The following is a 19,137-nucleotide window of genomic DNA, read 5'->3' as shown; positions in this document are numbered from 1 at the left end:
AAAAAAAAAAAAAAACCTGTACATAAATGTGTCTAACAGCTTTCTTTTTAACAGCCAAAATCTAGAAACAACCCATATGTCCTTCAAAGGATGAATGAGTTTTTTTTGTTGTTTTGTTTTTTGCGGTTTTTTTGGCCGGAGCTGGGTTTGAACCCGCCACCTCCGGCATATGGGACCAGCGCCCTACCCTTTTGAGCCACAGGTGCCACTCAGGATGAATGGTTATACGAAGTGCAGTACAGACACACCACAGAGCACTGCTGAGCAACAAGGAACGTACTACAGATGCGTCCATCAACCCGGGTGACTGCGGAGAACCGTGCTGAATGACGTCAAGTCTGAAGGGTCACACACAGTACGATTACATTTATGTAACATACTTAAGATGGCAAAATTATGGAAAGGGAGAACAGGCTGCCAGGATTTAAGAGGATGGGGTTAGAGGAAAATGGGTATGATTATAAAAGAACAACATGAGAGATCCTTGTGGTGACAGAAGTGCTCTGTATCCTCGTGTCAATGCCAATATCCTGGCTGTGATACTGTTTTTGTATTATATACACTCTTGCAAGATGTCACCAATGTGAGAAGTGGGTAAAGTGCACAAGGATCCTGCTTACCTAGTATGTGTACATTAAATAACCACTATTCCTCTTCTGAGTCATCTGAGGCAGTGTTAAGGATCTTATATTCTCTCAGTTCACCTCAAACCTTTCTGACGAACTTTCCTTCACTTCATTTACTAGATTCCCATCTTTCATTCACATCCCTCAATTAACAGAGTGGTTTCCAGCCAGGCTCTTTCCCTCCATAATGAATTCTCTACAACCATGACAAATTATGCACTGTGACTCAGAAAATCTGTGTTTAAATCTCAAGCAGCTTTATGTTGTCTATAAGAACAAAAGATTAGAAATAACCCAAAAGTCCATCAATAAAAGACTGCTTAAATTATATTGAACATGCATACCACGTGAGCATGGTGGCAGTGTTAATCACAGCCTTCCCCTTCTATAGATGCAGGAGGGGGCACACGACTCAAGCCTGCGAGAGTAACCCACCCTCCTGGCCACAGTGATCCCTTTGCAGTGGGTCATCACAAGCCCAGCCAATCAGAATCACTGCGAGGACTTGCATGTCAGAGCTAACAGAAAAGAAGGGCTTCTCTTTTCACTGAAGTGGCTAAGTTGGGAGGACGTTAAATTAGGGACACAGGGGCCATTGTGCCTGCCACGGGAAGAAGCCTGCCTAAGGAATGAGGCCTGCCTAAGGAATGAGGCCTACCAAGAGCTAGAAAGATAAACAGCCATACAAACATTGTCTGAGTACGGGGATCCCACCAATGCCAGAAGACAGATGTGACCCTCTCTGCCAGTCAGGCAGCCCCATACATCCCCTCTGTGGATGAGCTGGGTTTTCTATTCTGGCAAATGAGAGCCCTGGCTACTGGCCAACTCAGCAATCTAGGCACGGTGAAATGAAGCTTGTTAGTCGTTCCCAAACTGGTTCTATTTATCTGAGATACTGACTACATGAAAAAAGGATTCTGTAGTCAAATAAATTTAGGAGATCTGCCCTCTTCTAGATTCACAGTGCACATTATTTAAGACTGTGAAGAATTCAGTAAAGAAACTTTAAACTCATTTAGGAATTTCTCGAAAATCCATTTCTCACAGATCTTCAGAGGAAAGATGGGATGGAAAACAGAAGGCCTGAATAACAAACATCCTCGAATCCCTTCTCACGTTCTGCACAGATGGATGACTTCATTCCTTTACCAGAAACTGGTTCCTTGCCCATGTACTATGCCTTCCAATCTGTTACTATGAATGAACTGTCCACCTCCCTAAGGGCAACACTTCTGCTCTGACCAGCGCAAGTACAGAATTCCAACATCATTCCCTCCTCCTACATCATCACCACCTCTCTACTTAATCATCACCATCTAAAAATAAAGTTATTTCTCCCAGTTAAAAAACGGAAACAAAAGCAAAAGCAAACACTCCTTTCAACCCCATTTCCTGTTACTATCTCCACATTTCTCTCCTTTAAAGAAAACCTCCTTGCAAGAGCTGTCTATTTTTATCAGCCTCCAATTTCCCCTCCTATTCTTTCATTGAAGATTTCACCCACACCACTCCTCCGAAATTGCCTGTTGTGAGTCCAATGACTTCCAACGATATACACAATAATCAATTCTCAGTCATCTTATCAACCCCTTCTGCAGCATGTGACACTACTGACACTTCCCAAATTAAGGCATTTCTTCACTGGCTTCTGGGAAGCCACACTCTCCCAGTTCTCCTCCTTCCACATTAGCCACTCCCCAAGTCTCCTGCTTGATTCCTCATTTCTCCAACTTCTCAACACTAGGACATCCCCAGGCTCTGCAAGAACTCAACTCTTCTCTAGCTTCAGGCACTCCCTAAATGATCTCATCCAGTCCCCAGTCCTGTAGCCTCAAAACACCACGCACATGCTTATACAAGCAGCCCCACTGCTCCCCTGAACTTTAGGCTCCAATGTCCAACTGTCTATTTGGCACCTTGCTTATACGTCTAGTAAATATTTCAAACTTAAAAAGTCAAAACAGTCTTCCTCTGATGGGAATTCCTGATCTCCTCACAACTTTCCCCATTTCATTTAAAGGTAATCCCAACCTTCCACCTGCTAAGGCCAAAAATCCTGGCATGATCCCTGACTTCACTCTTTCCCTCACCCTAAATCCACTTCACCAACACAAGCCTTTTGACTCTATCATTAAAATACATTCAGAATCCATTTGTGACTGTACCCACTGTTACATTCTTAGTCAGAACCAATATCAACTCTTGCTTAGATTATGGCAATACACAGTTTAATTCCCCAGGAATGTTTTCAGCACAAAAGTTAGGGATCACTTTAAAAGCCAAGTTCATCTCAGGCTTTGGATCAAACCCTTCCAATGGTATTCGGTATCAGAGTAAAAGGTCAAGCTGCACACAGTGGTTCGTGCCTGTAGTCCTAGCCCTAGGAAGGCTGAGGCAAGAGGATGCTTGAGTCCGGGAGTGGTAGGTTACCTGAGAATAACTCAGGTTACAGTGAGTTATGATCATATCAATGTGCTCCAGCCTGGGCAACAAAGTGAGACCCTGGATCTTTAAAAAAAAAAAAGCCAAAATTGGTACAAAAATCTGCAAGGGCATAAATAATTCTATTAGCTTTCTGATCTCATTTCCTACCATATAGCAACACAGCCTTCCTGGTTATCCGAATTTGCCAGGTATGTAGTCATAGTTTAATTCTTGCCTGGAATGCTCTTATTCTAGATACCTGAATGGTTCACCCACTCAAGCCCTTCAGGACTTTGCTCAAATGCAACAAGAAAGAACTTTCTGAGCAACTCCCACCTTATCCCCACCCCATATACACTCACTCCCTATTCCCCTTCACTGTTTGTTTTACTATTTCTCTCTTTCTACTAGAATATACTCCATGAGGGTAAACTTCATGTGCTTTGTTCACTGATTCAGCCCAGCTGCCTAGAACTACATCTAGCTGGCACATCACAGGTTCTCAATAAATATGTTTGCTGTAGCTGCCATGATGGCATGTGCCTGTAGTCCCAGCTACTCAGGAAGCCAAGGCAGGAGAATGCTTGAGCCCAGGAGTTTGAAGCTACAGTGTGCTATGATCATACCAGTGCACTCCTGCCCAAGCAAAAAATCGACACCCTGTTTCTGAAAATAGTTTCTAACAAGATAGGGATACAGATACTCAGTATGCCAAATTAGTTTCTGACTCAGGGGCCTTTACATTTGCTATAACTTTGCCAGAACTTCTGGCCCCAGATATTTATATGTCTTACTGCCCACATCTATACTCAAATAACACCTCCTCAGAAAGGCCTTTCCGAATCATCCTATCTAAAATGAGCACCTTGGCCAAGCAGGTTTCATTTTTATTCATAACACTTACCCGCCACCATATATATTATTGCAATGTCTTTCTCATTACAATGTTTGAGTTCCATAAGCACAAAGATACCATCTCTTTTCAGCACTATCTCTACAATACCTCTGACAATGCCTAGCACACAGCAGACACAGTATGTACTGACACTATGGATACAAGGTTTAATTTCCTCCATACACAGGAGGAAATTCTTATATTAGGTGGAGAGTTGAAGTAAATCCCTAACCCCTAGGATTTCTTCTACCATTATTATTCTATAAAGTAATTAAGTGAGAAAGGCTAAGACCAGGTAGTGTCTTTGAATGTTACTAAAGAACTACTGAAGGATTATGAATCACTAAATGACATTGAAGCCATTTCTTTTTTTTTTTTTTTTAGAGAGACAGAGTCTCATTTTATTGCCTTTGGTAGAGTGCCGTGACGTCACACCTCACAGCAACCTCCAACTCCTGGGGTTAGGCGATTCTCTTGCCTCAACCTCTCAAGTTGCTGGGACTACAGGCACCCGCCACAACGCCCAGCTATTTTTTTGTTGCAGTTTGGCCGGGGCCAGGTTTTAACCCACCACCCTCGGTATATGAGGCCAATGCCCTACTCACTGAGCCACAGGCATCACCCAAAGCCATTTTTTAATTACATAATTTTTACATCCCATACACAACTGTGTATGGATCCACTTAAGAGAAAATGAAGAAGAGGGTGAAAGGAGTCCCCTGCAGTAAACATACCATAGCATTACAGACTAGGAAAGTAGAGAAAGTGCCAAGGTCCTTATTTTACAGAACTGGAGTCCAGAGAAGCAAAATGCTGTGCTCTTCCTACTACGGCCCTGCCTCACTGACAAACCACAAACAATGCAAGAGTCTAATGTGACACAAAAAAGTAAACACATCCCAGAAAACAATGGGCAGAGGAAAAACAGGCAATTCATTTAAGAAATACTAAACAGCCAATAAAAATAGGAAAGAATGATCAACCACACTAATAACAAACATTTAAATGAGCTATTTTCAACTATCTCACTGATAAAAGACTGACCAAAACCTTACTGTCAGCTGAGAGCACAGTAAAACTGGTATGCTCCTTCTGGAGGGCAATCTAGCAATACATATCAAACTTTATAAAGTATGTATACCCTCTGACCCAGCAATTCCATTTCTAGAAACTCACACTAGGGAGACAAAAGAGATAAACATAAGGCAGAGGTTGTTAAACCTAGCTGTATATCACAGGCACCTAAACAATCTCACTCATCACTATGAATAAGGTAAAGTTTTTACTTCAAACATATTGAGAGAGGGAATTATTTAGACTTCAGAAATGTTGAAATAAGTTTTCAACATTTGAAATGAAAATTTGAGAATAAAATGCAAGATACTTAAATGGGGCAACATGATCATATAAAAATTTTTCTCAAAGGTAGAGGAAATCAAGTTTGATAAAGGGAATAAAAACAGTTAAAAAAGGAAATACTGAAAATGATAGAAGAGAGGATGCAATATCCTAAAGAGGTGGTTACTTATATAGGGGAGCTTTTATGATATCAAATCCCCAGCTTCCATTCAGAATTAGAAAGGGCCCAGATAATTCCACTAAACATCCCTGAAAGAGAACCACTATTCTGGCTGGGCATGGTGGCTCATGCCTGTAATCCCAGCACTTTTGGGAAGCCAAGGCAGAAGGATTCCTTGAGGCCAGGAGTTCAAGACCAGTCTGGGAAACATGGCAATACTCTGTCCCTACAAAAAATTTAAAATCTTAGCTGGGTATGGTGGTGCACATCTGTAGTCCTAGCTACTCAGGAGGCTGGGGCAGGAGATCACTTGAGCCCAGGAGTTGGAGGTTGTAATGAGCTATGATGACATCACTGTACTTCAGCCCTAGTGACAGAGTAAGACTCTATCTCAAAAAAGAAAAAACACAAAAACAAAAAATGACCACTTCTTCTACAGCAGTGGTTTTCAATCTTTAGCATCCATTCTATTAACCCGAGGCACTCTTGAAAATTTCTAATACCTGAGCCCCAGGCCAGCTGACCCAATCTCTAAGAATAGAACCTGCACATCAATATTTTTCAAAACCTTCCCAGCAATTCTCAAGTGCAGAGTCACAGTTGCAAACCACTGTCCTAGTTTAGTAGTTTTCACAGTGTCATTCCCACGTCACAGGGAATTTGTTAAAAACGAAAATCCTGAGAACCACTCCAGATGTACTGAATAGATTTTTTTTTTTTTCTTGAGACACAGTCTCAAGCTGTTGCCCTGGGTAGAGTGCCATGGCATCACAGTTCACAGCAACCTCAAACTCTTGGGTTTAAGCAATTCTCTTGCCTCAGTCTCTGAAGTAGCTGGGACTACAGGAGCCTGACACAATGCCCAGCTATTTTTGTTGGTGGTGGTACAGTTGTCATTGTTGTTTTAGCTGGCCCAGGCCAGGTTCAAACCAACCAGCCTTGGTGTATGTGGCCAGCACCCTACCCACTGAGCTACAGGCATTGCCCTGAATCAGATATTTTGAGTAAAGCTCAACAAACCCTACGGGTGATTTTAATATGTATTAAAGTTTGATAATCACTATCCTAAAGTCATTCTTTCATAAAAATCTTCTAGAATCCATGTCAAAAAATATATTACCTGGTCAGCTGATTTTTAACAAGGGTGTTGGGGAAAGAATAGTCTTTTTCAACAAATAGTGCTGGGACAACTGGATAGCCACATGCAAAGAGTGAAACTCAAGCCTTCATCTCACATAATATACAAAAACTAATTCAAATGGATCATAGACCTAAATTTAAGAGCTAACACTATGACGCTCTTAGAAAAAAAATTGGTGTAAATCTTCATGACATTAGAGCAGGCACTGGTTTCTTAGTTAAGACACCAAACGGCAAGCAACAAAAGAAAAAATAGATTAGACTTCATCAGAATTAAACATTTTATGCTTCAAAGGGCACCATCAAGAAAGTGAAAAGGGGCGGCACCTGTGGCTCAAAGGAGTAGGGCGCTGGCCCCATTTACCTGAGGTGGTGGGTTCAAACCCAGCCCTGGCCAAAAACGGCAAAATAAAAAAAAAATATAAAAGAAAATGAAAAGACAACCCACATAAAGGGAGAAAATATTGGCAAATCTATATCAGATAAGGCTCTGGTATCTGAATATATAAAGAGCCTCTACAATTCAACAATAAAAAGACAACTCATTTTAAAATATAAGCAAAAGATTTGAATAGACATGTGTGCAAAAAAGATAGACAGATAGCTGATAATCTCACAAAGAGATGTCAATATCATTAGCCCTGGAGAAAGGAAAAACAAAAGCACAATAATATACCACTTCATCCCACTGGAATGGCTAGAATAAGAAAGACAAATAACTGTTAATAAGCATGTGGATTAAATCACCCAGAAGAAAGGAAAAAGGGAACAGAGTTAGGAAGGAGTACAGGACCAAGCAACTCCAAATTTAAGTACCAAGTAAAGGAGAACCAGCCTATAATGGAAACCAAGCAGCCACCACCAGAGGGAAAAACAATATCAGTGGGCCAATAAAAGCAAAGGAAAAAGGAATGTCAAGTAGGTGGACATGGTCAGGAGTGCTGAATGAAAATGAAAGGTTAAGTAAAATAAACAAAAATGTCTCTTTTGGAAGTAGTGGAGGAAATAACAATGTTTCCATGAAATGATGTTGACAAATGGCTAAGAAATTAGGCTACCTTTGTGCATAACCTCATGTGTAAAATGCCACTCAAATATAAAAGGTTCAAAATAAAACAGTATTTTGATTACCTTCAATTAGTCTAAAGTCGTCTTGAAATTATAAGTCCGGAAAACAAAAACTGATTAGGAAAATATCAAGTATCCAACAAATTCACCAAATCACTGTAAAACCTCCTTATGACTACCTAAAGGAATAGACTCCATAAAAGACTGCTTTATTAACAAGGTAAATGACGTTCAACAATACTTCTAACTTCTTACTGAGACAGGTGTGTTGACCATTTGCTAAGACTGTCTGCATAGTACGAGTGACCAACAACTACGAAACAGGAATAAGCCAGCAAGGTAGGTATCCACATCACCTTCCAAGAGAAAGACATCCTTCCAACATTTAAAGAAAACTTTTATGAGAAAAGAAGAAAGAAAAGTGAAAAATGAAGACACCTGCTGCTCTGGCCAACTTCAGTTTTAATTCTTGTTAAGACACTGCTCTGTGAAAGCTAAAAAACTGAGAAAACTCTGTCATGGCCACCAATTCATTAACACAGAAAGTGATAGAAAAAATGAAGTTAAAGCTCACAATAAGGAATGCGATATCTTAAATACTCCTAACAATCAGGCAGCACCTTAGGCCGATAACGCTGTCCTCAATCTGGCAGCCCAATCTGCCTCCCGGTCTCCCTATCCCATCTGGCAAGTCCCCTTTAAACTGCGAAACAAATAAGCAAAAAGCCCAAGAAAGCTGAAACTGTTTAAACAATGCTTCGCCATAAAAGGAGCTCTCGCCACACTCCGACCCACACTGATCCATCCGCCACCCTTACCCAGCAGTCCGAAAATAAATAACAGTCCAAAGGCAGAGAATCAACACGCCACTTTGCGGAAACTGCAGAGACTTTCGATGGAGCGCGCCATGACACATACGTCCCGCCACGTTTATTTACGCATGCTCAGCGACGGTGGCCGGGAGAGATCAAATTGCATCACTGCTGAAAGCGCCAAGTTCTGATTTAACCTAATTTAGTAGTGAATAGACTTCAAGTTCCTTTGATTGCGAGGGTGAAAATAACACCCCCCGGCCTTGGGGTTCTTAGAATTGCATGGGAGATAACTTCAACTGAGTTCTTACTATGTTTCAGGCACTTTACCATAAACATCTCACAGTTTATTTACTATTATTATTCCCAGTTTACAAAAGAGAAAATTGGGAACTTAAGTACTTGCCATAAATTACTAATAGTGACTGCCGCCTGAGCTAAAATCTGACTGTGACTCCCAAACAACTTGCTCTTTTTCCTACATTTGACTAGCTTCCTCAACCTTTCGTGAAAAGAGATTTTGTTAATATGTATGAGAGAGGGTAGAAAAGGATACAATAAAAACAGTTGGGAGATTAAACTTTCCGGTAATAAAGATCTGTCAGCATCAAGAAGGTTCTGGGTTTTGTTCTGGAATGCATAGCTTTACATATGTTATCTCACTTTATTATTCATTACCCAAGAACCACATTGGACCATCTGTTTCCCAGAACATCTTCACTTTAAAAAGTGAAGGCAACAGGCCGTGAACAGGAGGCAGAAATCATAAGTTTTATGTCTGACTTTGGGTTTCACCATGATTTGAAGCAATTACCTTATTTGGCAAATGCCTCTCATAGAGCAGTTTACTCTAATCAAAATGCCACCCCTTGCTCTGTTTATCCTTATCCTTAAAATATTCTAAACTGTGGCCTGAGGCACACTGCAGTTCCAACCCTGAATTAGAAGTGTGTGTTTATGTTGTCCCCTCTCTTTCACTAAATGGAAAGTAGGCCCTAGTTATCTTCTTGGTTATATACCTAATCACACTGCCAGAACATATCCTTGCACCAAATAGCCTCTCAATAAACATACATTGAATAAATGAATGACTCCATCCCTTTTCCCCAAGATCTAGTTAAACTCCATTGAGGAAATTTTACTGATCGTGCATCTCATCAGCACAAGCACTATGCTAGATGCTGAAGCTGAAAAGAAAGAAAAAGACTACTACCTCTTGAAAATTCAAGCTGCTTCAAGGAAATCATTTCAATAGAGGACAATGATTAGTATGGAAGATGAACACACAGTAAGGGGAATAAATGAAAGCATTCCAGGCTAGGGAGACAGGGAGAGCAAATGAAAACATCCACACATGAAATGATGAAGTCTTTTACAGTATAAAGACAAAGAATGAACCTGATAATGGTAGAGGGCTGCCGGAGGAGAGACATGCAGGACCAGGCTAAGGTGAAGCTCGTATGCTAAAACAAGGACATTAGGCCTAATCCTGAACCTCTAAAAGAGTCTGAGTAGATTATTCTCTCAGGAGAGTGGATTGAGGACAATACTTCAGCCATGAAAGAATAGTGAAAGCTTAAATTGATGGTTGTGAGGAATGGGATGGGAGGACAGATTTGAAGAGAGATTGAGAGGTACATCAGCATGACTTAGCGATTGATAGCTGTTTACAAAGAAGATACAAGGATGCTTCCAAATTTTTGTCTAAAACAACCATCACAGGTACTTCCTCAGTGAACTATTTCTTTAGGTCCTTTTGGTCTAAAATGTTTGAAAAACCAGTGACCTTAGCTCTTTTTAGGAATTTATCTTACAGAAATATACATAATGACTTATATTCCAGAGTATTTTTGAAGCACTGCTTGTAATGGCAAAATACTGGGAACTCTCTCTGGCTCCTCAATAAGGAATTGTTAAATATATTTGTAGTGTCTGTACAGCTATTGAAAGAGATGTTTGCTTTTAATATTTTCTCCAAGCAATATTCTCAAGTAGAAAAAACAAGTTGCAGGATAGTGTATATAGTATTGTATATGGCTACTGGAGTAATATGTATGTAATACCTCTGGTGGGATATGTAAGTAACAGATAATGTGGTTGTCTCTGGGAACTGAGTCTGGGTAATAGGGTAATGACGGTTGTCTCTGGGAATGGAGTAGCTCAAGGGAGATTTACTTTTCCCTGTATATCATTTTTTACCTTTTATGATTGTACTATGTTAATATATTATTTACTCCAAAATAGAGCAGGTTGGTTAGAGTTAGGGTTACAGTTATGGCTAAAAATAATAATAAAGCAGGCATGGTGGCTTGTGCCTATAGTCCCAGTTACTAAGGAGGCCAAAGTAGGAGGATCACTTGGGCCCAGGAGTTCAACATCAGCTAGGCAACATAGCAAGACTCCACCTCTACAAAATAAATTCTTAAATTATCCAAGAAATTGGCCAGGCATGGTGGCATGCTCCTATGGTCTCAACTATTCAGGAAGCTGAAGCAGAAGGATCATTTCAGCCCAGGAGTTTGAGGCTGCAGTGAGCTATAATATACATAAAATTTCCTATGTAGAGGATTAGATAAATTTTAAATTTAGTAGAATGAAATTTAAAGGAACCCATCTGTTATATGAAATAGGAAAAGTATCAATAATAAGTTTTCTTAATTTTTAAAGTTCAACAGGTCACAATACATCAGACAAATAGATTGTTATTTATATTAGCTTTCCATGGCTTTCAACCAAAATCCAATTCCAATTTCTTAAGCAACAAGAGTCAGAAACAGTGCCTGTATACCAAGAAACTTGGGAGGCTGAGGCAAGAGAATCACCCTAGCCCAAGAGCTGGAGGTTGCTGTGAGCTGTGACACCACAGCACTCCACCGAGGGTGACAAAGTGAGACTCTGTCTTAAAAAAAAAAAAAAAAAGAGTCAGAAACACATGCAATTCAATCCTAGATGCAAAGATTTTGATTGTGTTAATAAATTAGGTATCAGAATAAAGTTCCCCAACTGGATACCGTACAACTAACACAGTTTTTAGAAAGATTTTTCTTTCTTTTTTTTTTTTTTTTTTTGAGACAGAGCCTCAAGCTGTCCCCCTGGGTACAGTGCCATGACATCACAGCTCACAGCAACCTCCAACTCCTGGGCTCAAGCGAGTCTCCTGCCTCAGCCTCCCAAGTAGCTGGGACCACAGGCGCCGGCCACAATGCCCGGCTATTTTTTGGTTGCAGCCGCCATTGTTGTTTGGTGGGCCCCGGCTGGATTCGAACCTGCCACCTTAAGTGTATGTGGCTGGCGCCTTAGCCACTTGAGCCACAGGCACCAAGCCAGAAAGATTTTTCAAGTGTTAGATGAACATAAGAAGAAAGATGGTGACAGTGGAGATACAGGGGAAAAAGAACAAATACAAGATCTAGTTGAAGGGAAAATTTGCCCAAAATGAGCGAATGTGTCAATGTAGAGAATAAGCACAAAGAATTCTGATGTTCTTAAATAAACTGATCAAAGATCATATATCAGTCTGAAGAATTTTAAGTTTAAAAAAATCATATAAAAACATGATGTGAAATTAATTCACCTCCTGTTGTCTTTGGACTAATGCTGACGTTTTCTCCAGGTAATCTAACCACTAGGGGTCAGAGTGCTATACTTCTAATATCAGTCTGTCGGCACAAATAGATTTGGTTCAATTCTATAATTAATTTTATCTTTTCATTCTCCCACTCTCAGCACAAGTTGTTTAGGGGCTGAACAAATGGCCCGTGGCCCAGGTCAGAGCAATGAGAACATTCCCTTGCCCAGCATGTAACCCACACCAGGCCAGGGTGAATTCTGGGCTGTCAGTCAACTGTGAGAATCTGAGCTAAAGCTTCCAGGGCTAACACAGGAAGAACACCTCTCTGAGATCAACACCATTTTAGAGGAAAGCAGAGCTGAGAAATGATGGGAGAAATCAGTAAGTTCTGAAGACAACTGTAAGGCCTCTCCATCCAGCATGCCGGGAGCTAGCTTTACTTCTGCACTGTTCAGTTTTGTGAACGGGTAAATCCTCCCCCCTTTTAAAATAAAGCTAACTTGAGAGTATTTCCATTACTAGGAACCAAAAGACTCCTGGCTAACCTTCTTATTGTTACATATTCTCTTATGATTAAAAAAAAATAAGGTACATCTGTTGTCTAACTCCCTGATTGCTGGCAAGTATCTGTGGGAAGAAGACACACAATGTTTTCTCTGTCCTCCAGTAAGATATGACTCATAAATTGTAAACTTACTGAGTTACATAATAATATATGTATTGAGTGTGTACAGTATACCAAGTGTTCTAAACATTCGGGAACCATAAGATCTTAAGAATATATATGGTCACAGGAAGAGAGACAAACCATGATAAATAGGATATTATATGTTCAAAGGTAATAGACAGGGCTGAAAAATTATAGCAGATTGTGGGGAACCAAGAATCGGGGCTTGCGATTTTTAAAGATGGTTGGATCACTGAGAATAAGACCTTTAAGCAAAAGTATGGAAAATATGAAGAGTTAGCCAAGGAAAGTCAGGGGAAAAGCCATTCAAGGAAAAGGAATCAGATTCTGAAAAGCCTGGAGGTAGTGGCTCAGACCCTGTGGCTCAAGTGGCTAAGGTGCCAGCCACATACACCTAAGGTGGTGGGTTCAAATCCAGCCCAGGCCCACCAAACAACAATGACAGCTTCAACCAAAAAATAGCCGGGTGTTGTGGCGGGTGCCTGTAGTCCCAGCTACTTGGGAGGTGAAGGCAGGAGACTTGCTTGAGCCCAGGAGTTGGAGGTTGCTGTGAGCTGTGATGCCACAGCACTCTACCCAGGGGGACAGCTTGAGGCTCTGTCTAAAAAAAAAAAGCCTGGAGGTAGGAGCGTGCTTGACCTGCTTGAGAAATAGCAAGAAGATCCGAGTGGTTTAAATAGAATGAGAGAGCCAGGGCATAGTAAGAGAGGAGATAAAACGGGAGGGCCTCCTAGGCCATAGTCAGAACTTAAACTTTTACTCCAAAAGAAATAGGAGCCGAAAGGGTTATGAGAAGAGGAATGGATCAGGAGGTCAGTTAGAATGCTATTGTGATAACCCAGGCAAGTACTGGTGATGTCTTGCACTAAGGGGACAGCAGTAGAGGTGAGGAAGAGTGGTTTGATTTTTTTTGAAGAAGAAGAGTCTCACTCCTTTACCTTGGGTAGAGTGCTGTGGTGTCATCATAGCTCACAGAAACCCCAAACTCTTGGGCTCAAAGAGTAGATGGAACTACAGGCATGCACCACCACCCCCGGCTGTTTTTTCTATTTTTAATAGAGACAGGGGTCTTGCTCTTATTCAAACTGGTCTTGAACTCCTGAGCTCAAGCAAAATACCGGCCTTGGCCTCCCAGAGTGCTCGGATTACAGGTGTGAGCCACCGTGCCCAACCTGATTTTTTGCATATTTGAAGAAACAATCCATAGAATGTCCTAAAGATTGGAATTGGGATTTAGTTGAAGGAAGGGAGGGAGGGAGGGAGGGAGGGAGGGAGAGAGGGGAGTGAGGGACCTTAGAGTTTTTGGCCTGGCCAAGAAGATGGAGTAGCTTTGGGAGTAGAAACAGAGATCAGAGATTGAGATTTTCTTAATTTTTTAAATGTATTTGAACTTCTCATTTTGAAGTAACCAGATAGTTTTAAAGTTACAAAAATATTACAATTAATCTATGTATAGTCTTCTCCTGGCTTTGCCAGATGTTAACATCTTATGTAACCAAATTACAATTATCAATACCAGGAAACTAACATGGACATGATACTATTCACTGTTTCAATCTGCTCCTCATTTTTTTGTCTTTCATGACCTTCATACTTTCAGAGAACAATGGACAGTTATTTTGTGAAATGTTCCTCCATTTGAGTCTGTCCAGTGTTCCCTCATGACTAAATTCACATTATGAATTTTTGCCAAGAATGCCACAGAGGCGATGCTGTGCCCCCCTCAGAGTCCATCACCCCCCGAGGCACGTGGTGTGTCTCACTGGTGGGGACATACTTTGAACACTTGTTCTCTGCCCTGTGGAATTACTGCTTTTCCCTTTGTTATTAGTAAGTGTCTTGTGGGAAGATACTTTGAGATTATATAAGTATCCTTGTTTCATAGCACGTTACTGCCCACTAATTTTAGCATCTGTTAATGATAGTTGCAGGCAACGATTTTTTTACTGTGGTTTGGCAAATGGTAACTTTCCATTCCCATCACTTCTTCTACTGATATTATTAGATAAGCTGTCCTTTCTCCCCCATGTATTTATCTGTTCGATTATTTGTTTATATCAGTATGGACTTGTAAATGTTCTTTTATGCCATGGCTTATAATCCATTACTAGCAGTATTTAATGGCTCAAATTATCCCAGATTTTGCCATTGGCCTTTAGGTTGGCTTCTGTGTTCTTTTGACACAGCTCCATTATACATGTGTGTGTGTATATACATACATACATATGTATTTTTTAGCACTTCCTTATGTTTTGGAACCACAAGATGCTCCATTTCTGGAATCGGCCAATTCTCCAAGGAGCTATGGTTCCTGTTGGTATAGAATGGTATTTAGAAACCAATATATAGACACTAGGTGTGCTCCTGACTACTGGATGTCCCTGCTTCAGGAGCTCAGTTTTAAACATGCTAAACTTGAAGTGTCCACTAGACATCCAAGTGGATGGCTAACTTGAGAGTTGAATTTATGGTTCTGAACTTTAGGTGAGAAGTTTGGGCTATAGATATAAATTTGGAAGTCGTTTGTTAATAAGTAGTGAAAAGGACTAAACACCCCAATATTAACATAAGGGAGAAGAGGATACGCTAACAAAGAATACTAAGAGGGAACATCCAGTGAAGTAGAAAGAAAACTAAGAGTGTGGTGTCCCAGAAGCCAAATGATAAAAGTATGTCCCAGGGGAGGGAGTGATAGACTGTGTCAAAGGATGCTGACGGGTCAAGTGAGATGAAGACTGAGACCTGGTTAACTGATTGAGCAACCCGGGAGGGCAGTTCAGGTGAAGCGATGTGGGCAAAAATCAAATGGAGCCAATTCAAGGATGAAGAAGGGGAGAGAACCAGAGGTAGGGAATGTAGACAATTCAAAGTTTTACTGCAAAGAGGAGCAAAGATATGGGACTGTAGCAATGGAGGAAGTACGTACAAAAGGAAAGAACTTTTTGGGGATCAGAGACAACTTCGCACATAAGAACGTGCTTCCAAGCTGAATAGCAGCAATCGTCTGGAGACAGGGAAATTAATGATATAGCAGAAAGAGGGGAGGAACCACTGAAGCGATATTCCTGAGAAAGGGCTGTGACAGTTTTCTGGGCACTGTATCACCGTACCTGAGATATAAATAGTTGAAGAATAAATTAGCCTTGTTCACCTAGTTTTAAAAATCAAATACTTTTGGCTGGTGTTATTTTAAAATCCAAAATTAAAGGAATGTAATTTTTTTCTAAACTAAGAAGACCTCAGAAGCGACTGTCAACAGTGAACTAATGTACTATACTGGACAAACATTGATATTTCACGGGCAAGTAGCAGAATGTGGTCACTGTTAGGAAGCTAATGGGAAGAGAAAATTATTTTTTTCCCTTTTCTTCTTTTTTTAACCATAAGGCACTTGTGGCTTTTATTTAAGAGAAGAAAATGCATTCATTAAATGATCTATATTAACTACATATCTCACTGGCTTCTTTCCAAATATTTTTCCCACAAGTGATAAATCTGTAGGAGAAATTCAGAGATTTGCGATTCCACCAAGAACAATTCTCTCTGAGAGTCAGTGGTAAGAATACCAAAGGCCCAGGAGGGTTCCACTAGTGAGCAGCTCTCTGTCAGACAACAGTGCAGATTCCTTGTAGCTCTGATTTTGTGAGAGTGTCTTCCCTGTACCTACAGAAAAAGCAGGATTAAACTGCAGCAGCTGGCAAGGAGAAGAAGAGGGACGTATTCGTTTCGCTTTACTTCCTTATTCAAAATTTCCCAAAGGCCCTCTTTGGGTTGTAACCTAAAAGGCAAACCAGGACAAAATAAGGGAAACAAGGCTTTTTGTCTTATTTTCTGCTGTGTTCTTACTTTTGCCCTCTATAATTTCTCAGTAAATGACTGGTAAGAAGACAGAAAAATACTAAGTAAAAATGCACTCCGTAAATAGTTGTAATATTTATTTTCAAAGCATGTATTTAATTATGTATAAATATAGGCATTTATTTAAGTATTATATAAAAGGTTTTGACATCTTCAAATGTATTTAGTTATGTATAAATATAGGCAGAATTCAGCTCGGTGCCTATAGTACAGTGGTTACAGCGCCAGCCACATGCACCAAGGCTGATGGGTTCAACCCCGGGCCAGCTATACAGTGATGACAACTGCAACCAAAAAATAGCCAGGCGTTGTGGCAGTCACCTGTAGTCCCAGCTACTTGGGAGGCTGAGGCAAGAGAATTGCTTAAGCCCAAGAGTTTGAGGTTACTGTGAGCTGTGATGCTATGGCACTCTACCGAGGGTGACATAGTAAGACTCTGTCTTCAAAAAAAAAAAAAAAATATATATATATATATATATATATATACACACACACACACAGGCAGAATTCATATCTGAATGAACATTTGCTCAAAACAAAAGTATTCTCAGAGGTTGACTTGTTTTTACATGATTATGATGTATTTTTAGACAGATGACATACGTGAGTTCATTTCATTGCTTGCTGATTATCTCGGCTAATGGAGGGAAACAATGTTGTGGTCCAAATAATCTAAAGTCATTTATATTTGATTTTGAAAAAAAAATTGTTTGACGTTTAGTAATGAATGTGGGTATTCTCAACACTCTAAGATCTTTAAAAACTTCAAATGAAGCAGTGAAAACATTGAATAAAAATATATTCAGCCCATAGCCTGGCCCTGTACATATTAAGCTTGCAATAGATACCTGGTAATTACTAGCCAGGAAATTTCACAGCTTCCTCATCTATCTACCATTTAGCAGCAGTGTCAGTCGTTGTTTTCCCTTAGTCAGAAGAACCTCTTAGCTGCTTTAGTTCTGAGTGGTTCAGGTGGGCATACACTGTGAGCAGGCAACTGAGACTGGCTCCATCAGAGCCTGGTATTCCTCCAGCAACAGTAGTGGGTTTCATGAGTACGTGTAACTTTGTCCATGCGTTTATGTACAGCAAACCCTGTCTTCCCTGGCAATAGGTTCATGGGTGATGCATGGTAACAGCTGTTGAGTCCCTAGCTGTCATTTTATAAAACATGGTCATGACCTTCTGGCCCTTGGCGATCTGTCCAGAGTAGACCCCCATCAAATTGTCCCAGAGTTCTTTCCCCATGAATTAGAAATTAAAACTAAGAAACCTATATCAGTGTTGACATCACTTTAACAGAGTTGTGTATTAGGGAGCTTCTGTGTGATTGTGGGAGAGGGGAAAGTTGTTCTAGAGAAAGAACAAGAGAGGAAACCAGCACTCAGGCAGAAAAACAAAGACAAAAACTGAAGAGACAGGTACTGATTCTGATCCTTTAAAGGTCACCTACATTCTTGACCCTTGGTCTTCTAAGGACAAATTTGAATCATCATATTAATTTCCTTTATGAAGCTAGCCCCAGGTGGAGTCTCACTGTCAGCCCATGGAGATAGTAGCAAAGAAGGAAGGGGTGGAAATTTGTAGGGCAGATAAGACAATAAAGACTGGAGGGGGAGGAAATTGAAGGTATCGAAGGGAATGTATGAAGTGGCTGAAAGCCCAGGTCAAGTTGGGTTGAAAAGAAAGCGAATTCAAAATTGGATAAACCCAACTAGAAGAAGGGAGAAGGGACAGGGCTGAGGCTGGAGGTCAGAGCTAGATGAACCTGCTGCCTGTGGGAGTCAAGTACTGACAGGAAAGGAGGGTGTGTCCTGAGAGTGAAGTGTCAAAGACAGAGGAGCCCTAAATTGTAATAAGGCCCAGGATGGGACTAAGAGAGTTCCTTGTTAAAAGGAAGTAATAGTTAGAATAGAGATTAAGGAATTCTGGGACTAAGAAATGGAATGTATAATTTACCTAGGTAAGTGGCAGAAAAGTTAGGTGGAGAAGAATGTGAGCCAGATGTCAAAGCCTCAGTAACTATGTGCTTATTAGAAATACAGGTAATTGACAGACTCAAAATCATATTGGAGTTTTTAATTCTCCAATGTCAATAATGAAAACCTGAGTGGATGAAGTATTATATAAAAGGTTTTGACATCTTCAAATGTAGACTTGAGGCTTGGTGCCTGTGGCTCAGGTGGCTAAGGTGCCAGCCACATACACCTAAGGTGGCGGGTTCGAATCCACCCTGCAACCAAAACAAAAAAGCCAGGCGTTGTGGTGGGCGCCTGTGGTCCCAGCTACTTGGGAGGTGGAGGCAGGAGACTCGCTTGAGCCCAGGAGTTGGAGGTTGCTGAGTTGTGATGCCACGGCACTCAACCCAGGGGGACAGCTTGAGGCTCTGTCTCAAGAAAACCAAAACAAAACAAACAAAAAGCCAAATATAGGCTTGATTGATATTTGAAATAATTCAAGTGAAGTAGAGGACCTGTATTTTTAATGCATGCAAAATATTCTCCAAAAGAAGCACAACTGTTATGGAATACAG

At 40.6% G+C, this 19,137-nt stretch overlaps 1 protein-coding gene across 1 annotated transcript in view; it reads right to left on the bottom strand.

The window, feature by feature from the left end:
* Positions 1-8,595, bottom strand: part of CDKAL1 (CDK5 regulatory subunit associated protein 1 like 1) — a 654,035-nt gene extending 645,440 nt beyond the window's left edge. Inside the window, exon 1 of the mRNA XM_003788378.3 lies at positions 8,494-8,595. The gene's annotated coding sequence lies outside the window, so the exon portion shown is untranslated. The remainder of the gene's footprint in view (positions 1-8,493) is intronic.
* Positions 8,596-19,137: the final 10,542 nt, after the last annotated feature.

The sequence above is a fragment of the Otolemur garnettii genome, unplaced genomic scaffold, assembly GCF_000181295.1.
Source record: "Otolemur garnettii isolate 467f Iridium unplaced genomic scaffold, OtoGar3 scaffold00026, whole genome shotgun sequence".
In the NCBI taxonomy this organism is placed as follows: Eukaryota; Metazoa; Chordata; class Mammalia; order Primates; family Galagidae; genus Otolemur; species Otolemur garnettii.
Note: the sequence above shows the minus strand (reverse complement) of the source record. Positions and strands in the feature narration are given on the sequence as shown.